The 6,616-nt window shown below is 42.7% G+C and overlaps 1 long non-coding RNA gene across 1 annotated transcript; it reads right to left on the bottom strand.

Annotated features, from left to right (window-relative positions):
• Positions 1–363: 363 nt before the first annotated feature.
• LOC144798103 (uncharacterized) lies at positions 364–2,882 on the bottom strand. Its single transcript, XR_013603486.1, has 2 exons — positions 2,763–2,882; positions 364–2,350 (listed from the first exon to the last, which is right to left on the bottom strand). It is a non-coding gene; the product is annotated as an uncharacterized LOC144798103 (long non-coding RNA).
• Between the last annotated feature and the right edge of the window lie 3,734 nt (positions 2,883–6,616).

Here is a 6,616-nt window from a genome sequence, read left to right as displayed (position 1 = left end):
TGTCTTACTGAAGAGCATAAAAATGAATCTTTGTTAAGCATCCCCAAATGTTAGAGACATTTTCACAGCTTTAGTTCACACATAAATGGACTGAAAGAGGCAAATTTACAACTATAGAGAAACAGAAATCGATTCTAAAATACAGGCTCTTGATGAAACTGTAAATACATCAGACATGATAATCAAAATATTGCTCTAATTTCTGGTGTGCCAACAGGGAGACTAAGAGACAACCAGACCCTTTCCTTTAGAGCTTCCAGTGTACCTTGGATGGGACTACTTTTGCAGGGAAAATGGTTGCCACTGAAGAGCAGATACATGCGATTTTCGATGGGAATCAAGTGAATCCAATAAAACCCCTGCTTCAAGGTGTATAGCAGTATTTATTTCTAAGACCTCTTAGGATCGAACAAAGAATGTTCAAACTGTGTTCAATTAAGTCTAAAATGAAGTGTACAATTCAATAGGACAACCATTACTGTAATTTGATCTTTCTTGCCACCTAGAATAATTTTTTATGGGATAAAACAGACCTGTCAGATTTTTGAAGCATGATCCAAGTCACTAGTGATAAACATGTTACCATTTATTGTTGAAAAATTGCCTCCCCATTGTGCAAACTTCTCCAATTGATAGGTGAATGCACTAATGGACCCAACCCAAATGTTAACATTTGTTTATTTACATCTAATTTTCTTTATTTTAGAAAACAGTTTAAATAAGGCAAGTAAGCTGAATAACATTTTTTTAATTTTGCCATTTTGGTACTAAAAGGTCTCCAATACTTTGTTGCCTGTCCTGTACAGCTTTTAAAAAAGTTGGGCAATACCATTTTGTTTCCTACTAATCTATGTAGCTAAGAAGCTACAAATATGTTACAGTCAGCTAAAAAGGTATGTGTAAAATAACATTAAATAAAATGAAAATCCTAACTCCTAACAAACACTGAAGACAACAAACTAAGAAATTGTTTTATTAGTCATCCTATCAAGTCCTTTTATGTTTTCTTGAAGTGGTAATGGTTCGATTTCACAGGGGCATATTAAATAAGCTAAGAAATCATAAGGGGCTTGAAGGAGCAGTAAGCACCCCTCAGCATCAGACGGTGGTGGGGGCGGGGGGCGTGTGGGGAGAAGGAGGTGGGAGAGCCCCTCACAGGTGGAAATTGAAGATCAGTAGCTGAGACCATAAACAATTCGGAAAAAGAAAATGTTTTTTGGTTTACATTCCATATAATGGTGGTCACTTCTGATGTAACAGAGTGGAAAAGGGTACTCCATTTCCCACAAAACAGCCTATTACTCTTTTCTCATCCCGCTCCTCGTTCAAGAATAGATGTTAATGGAACGGTATACTTGTTACACCGAATTTTGTAAAGCAAACTTCATACCAGGTTTTTTTCATTTTTTTAAATGTAGCTTAAATATACTGCATTAAAAATCAGTGCTGCTCCTCTGACCACACAATATTAAAATGCCTTCCAAAGGTGGCAATGTATTACCTAGGGACAAGCATTTTATATTTATTTGACCCACCAAAAGACACTTTGGAACACAAACACTTGAGGGTAGCGAAAGGTGCAATGCATCAGAAAAGTCATCTATAACCAAGCGGTCTTGGTATGACCACTGAGCCAAATACAGCTGCTTGGATTTTCCAATGTGCTTTAAAAATAGTCACAAGTTCATAAATCAACTGTTGTATAAAGAGCATTAACAGGGAGGTGACAGATTTGGTAGGGATATTTTAAGATTTAAAAGAATTAGGACTAGGAAAGTTAGCATCACACAACACTAACATCTTGCCAAATTAATTTTGCATGTCACCGACATCGTGAAAGGTAAAGAAATCACAAACAGTGTGTTACTTGAAACCAGTTTGTAGTTTTGGGGAGAGGGGGAAACAATACACAATCCTTAATTTAAAAACAAAAAAGAAAATGAAGTGAAAGCTTTAGGGTACACACACTTTTCACACCTATATTTCAAGTTTGGAAACGCATATTTTCAAGCAGCAATACAAAAAAGTATCCATGAATAATGCATAATCTTTGTAAAATTATGAAAACATCCCTGCTACCATTACATTTCTAAATACAAAACGGACTACCATATTGTTGCTTCTGTGTAGCAAGAGAAGTCCATTTTCAAAACAGATAAAATTCAGTCTTTTGGTGTGAATGGTATGAATGACAGTCTTAAATTTGTTATAGTTGTTTAGGATCCATAAGCATGCAAAGCCTTGTAGAGGAGAGCCCAACCAGGGCATCATGATTGACTTAAAATCCAAGTTAAGCTAAGGCTGGGAAAGCCTCTGGATCATCCACATCAGGAGCTGATGAAGCAGTCAACTGCAAAATAAAAAAGGAAAATATAAGATTCTGTGACATGCAAATAAATTACTCCCACTGAGTACACGTCTGTTAAACAGCAACAAGAAGCTTACGACAGTTACTTAAATTGGCAGTCATGTTTATGATTTTGTGAAAAGATTGTCACAGTGGATGGACCATCTCCAGTGTGTAAGGATCCTAGTTTTACTTTGACTTTTACAGACCGAAAACGAGTTTTCCATCTGCATATATTTTTTTAAGTGTTTAAATGGGAACTAACTGTGCTTCTTTTCAGTGACCTCTGTGAAGTCTTTCATAAATTCCAGGCAGCCAGCGGAGCAGATAGAAATCATGGAGAGAGAACACACAGGACGACATTTCCCTAAAAACAGCATTCGTCAACATACATTTGTAGTGTACTGTTATTTACCTTCGTGTGTATTGTGTTAAATCTGGGTACTTTATTTGCTAACAGATGACAGGTGTTTACCCAGCAAGATAGGAACTGGGCTTGCTCAAACAGAAACTAGAATCTGAATCTGCCCTTCCCTGTTCCTAAAGCAACAGCAACTAACAGAGGACTATCATATCTATCTCCCCTATTTTGGCGGCCATTTTAGAGTGGTCTCGCCCTCTCTCTCTTTGGCGGCCATCATGGACTAGTCTTTCTCAATATATGACCATACCCTAAGAACTGGCCTCTTTAGACTAATCTCAACTACCGAGTGTCTGCCGTTTATTGCAGTATTGTACTTCTACGTGTACTTAATGCACTGACTGCTACCTCATATTTCTGGCTGCTCACTAGTGTCATTTTTGACTCATGCTGTTTTTGTTTGCACATGTATTCTGTATATGTATTTTGGCCCGGTATATCATTAATATTATACTTCTAGGTGTATACTGTACATTATTATAAACTGCACCCATCTCACTTTTATTCGTGTATTGCACTGATCGCTACCTCCCATATTTCTGTACATTTTTTGTAAGCTGCACCCATCTCACCTTTTATTCCTGGATTGCACCTCATATATTTCTTTTTGTAAGATGCACCCATTTCATTTTTTATTCCTGGAGTACACCAACTGCTACCTCTTATATTTTGGTTATGCTGGTTGATCACTAGTGCCACATTTGCTCTGTGTAATTTACTGTTTGCATCTGTTTCTTTGCACATGTGTATCACGATAGTTCACTCTCCCATACCCACCTAAACCTTCATCACTAGTGCCGCTTTTGCTCTTTGTAATTTACTGTTTGTATCTGTTTCTTTGCACATGTGTATCACGATAGTTCATTCCCCCATACCCACCTAAACTGCCATCCCAACATGGATCCCATCGGCAAGCACACATATAAAATCAACTACCCATCCACACTCACCAAAAAAGCCGCTAAACGCTTTAAACACAACTTCCTTAGGTCCCACCCTGAAACCCCTTTGCCGACACCTACTTGTCACCGGTCAATGGATCCCTGAACACTGATATCATCTTCCACACCACACGCAGAGCTCAATGGAGAAAAGCGTTCCTCACCGTCTCCACCACCAGGAAATCTTCTCACAGCCTAACTCTCTCCATCACACCATCCCAACTCTTCCCAGGCAGAGCTACCATCACTATCTACAATAACGGGATTGTCCTATCTCAATCCACAGACAGGAACCTGGAACTACTAGACAACTTATTCCCCACTTTCAAAGAGCACCTCTCCAATTCACGGACCAACACTCATATCTCCTCCAGTCCTACCACCCCTGACCTCACAGCTCCCACCACCCATAACCCTTCTAACTTATTTCAGCACCAGGTAGCTACTACACACTCCTCAATCAGAGACACACCTACCACCTCTGACCTCTCAGCTCCCACCCACAACCCCTCTATCCCAGTTCAGCACCAGGCAGCTGCCACACACGCCTCAAACACAGACACAGATCGCTCCCCTTCATACACCACTCACACTCCCACCCCTCCTACCAACCCTCGGACCTCCACACATACCATTAACACTCCTCTCACCCCTGACAGCACAGCTCCCACCCACAACACATCTAACATAGTTCAGCACCAGAACGACATGCACAACGACAAATCCTACCCCTGATCCCCCCCATTCTCAGTCCTCATTACCCTTTAACTAACTATGCAGAACACACCTCCTCTCTTAATTTAACTCCCCCTCCCCACAACAGGACCATCTCCATTCCCATTCCCCCCCCACTCTCAGCCCCCATTATCCTTCCTGCACCCCCACCACTACTATCAGACACCCATCCTCCACCTTGATCTCTCGCCTTCCATCAATGCCCTCACTCATACCACCAACCTCCTCCCTACCTCATCCGCACCCCTCCCGCCCAAAACCCCTCTCCTCCCCAACACCATCCCGTACACTATCACCACGCAGCCCTGCACGAACACCAGCCCACTCCCCCACCTGCACGCGAATTCCATGGCCAGTCATTCACCTCTGACTGCCACCCCCACCTCCACCACCTACCCCACGTTAGACAACATCATGGCCACCCTCATTCAGATCAAAGAAGACATGCACATCATCAAAGAACTACTCTCCACACACCCCATACTCCCTTCACCCACCTCCACCTCCCCTCCCAACTTGTCCCCTACCCCACCGGTTGACGCTCTCACTCAACACGCCCCACACCGGGCATCAATCCCTGCTCATAATCACAGCAACCGCCCTCGTCACCCTCGACGCCCCTACAACCCCTCACCCAACTACTCCTCCCCTCCCAACTTGTCCCCCACCCTTCCGATTGACTCTCACTGAACTCTCCCCACACTGGACCTCAATCCCAGCTCGCAATCGCAACAACCGCCCTAGTCGCACCTACAACCCGACTTCGGACCTCGACACACTCTCCCTTCTCCGCTCCTACGACCCAGCCCCCCAAAATCACACATCCACCTCACAATTCCCACGATACACCCAAATGCCCTTAGACCCCCCACACTAAACAGCAGATTCTCCATCCCCAATAACCTTAGAAAAGTCCCTCTCTCTCTAGAACCCTCTACCACCCTCAACACACCCCGTCTAAAATGCACTCTCCTCACCTGCAGATCGGCCTCAAAACATTCCTCCGCCATTGCTGATCTCCTCTTATCGATGGACCTTGACCTAATCATCCTGACTGAAACCTGGCTAACTGAATCTTCGTCACCTATAATGGACATTCTGGTTCCTCCCAACTACCACATCATCAGACTTGACAGATCAGGAAAAATAGTTGGTGGAATCGCATGCATCTACAGGAACAACCTCTCTGTTCTGAAAGCCAATTCCACCTCCCTACCATCCCCAACATCCTGTGAATACATCTGCCTAGACATTATTAGTGAGGGCAAACCGATATGCTCTCTTCACAGTATTTACCACCCACCCAGGGACAACCTCACCTTTTCCCAACAAACCTATTTGTTACTTGGTTTTTTAGGTCTCCGAAAAGAACAACTGACCTAAATGTCACCCCTGAGGCATGATGGGATACCGGGGGTCAGGGGTGCCTTAAAGGCACGGTGTCAGTTTTTTGTATACATCTACAGGTTAGCTTTTCAGTCTTTTTAGACTGTGTGTTTGCAATGCAGCCTGGGAGCTTTCTATGCTTTCAGGGAGTTATAAGAATTTCTACTGATGCCTAAGCATTAAAACAGTTTCTAAACAATCTTTGGTGTTGTTTCTCATGTTTCTAATGCATATTATTCATGTATGGTGGAAATTCTTCACAGCATATTTCAGCTCTGATGTGATTTGGCTGCTATTGCATGTTTATATATATATATATATATATATATATATATATATATATATATGAGTATATATATGTGGAGCACATATAATATAGTGTTTCCGGGGTCCCGCACATGGGCAGGAATATTCTAATGCTTATGACTTTGATGAGGATACCCCTGGAAGAGAACTAGGATTACAGGTAAGTAACTAATCCTTTCCCGCGATAGACTGCAATGTTGAGGGTTGCATTAAGTAACTTTTGCGATGGTTATCACAAGTTCTTCAGAATATACCCCATTAGTAGTTATAGATTCCTTACCTTAGGATTACCCCCAGGCGTCAGAATGGATACGGAGAAACTTTTTTGTAGCAGTACCCCTGCAGGTCGGTAGGTGGTGTCGGTCGAGACTGCATTCAATGTCAGCATTGGGGTCGCCGGGATGATGTTGCGGTGTCTACTTAGATGCCGCCCCTGCGCGCAGACATCAGTTCGGACATGAGTTTCCACGCCAGAAGTGC

The sequence above is a fragment of the Lissotriton helveticus genome, chromosome 1_2, assembly GCF_964261635.1.
Source record: "Lissotriton helveticus chromosome 1_2, aLisHel1.1, whole genome shotgun sequence".
Classification (NCBI taxonomy): domain Eukaryota; kingdom Metazoa; phylum Chordata; class Amphibia; order Caudata; family Salamandridae; genus Lissotriton; species Lissotriton helveticus.
The sequence above is the reverse complement of the archived record's forward strand: the minus strand, read 5'-3'. Positions and strand labels throughout refer to the sequence as shown.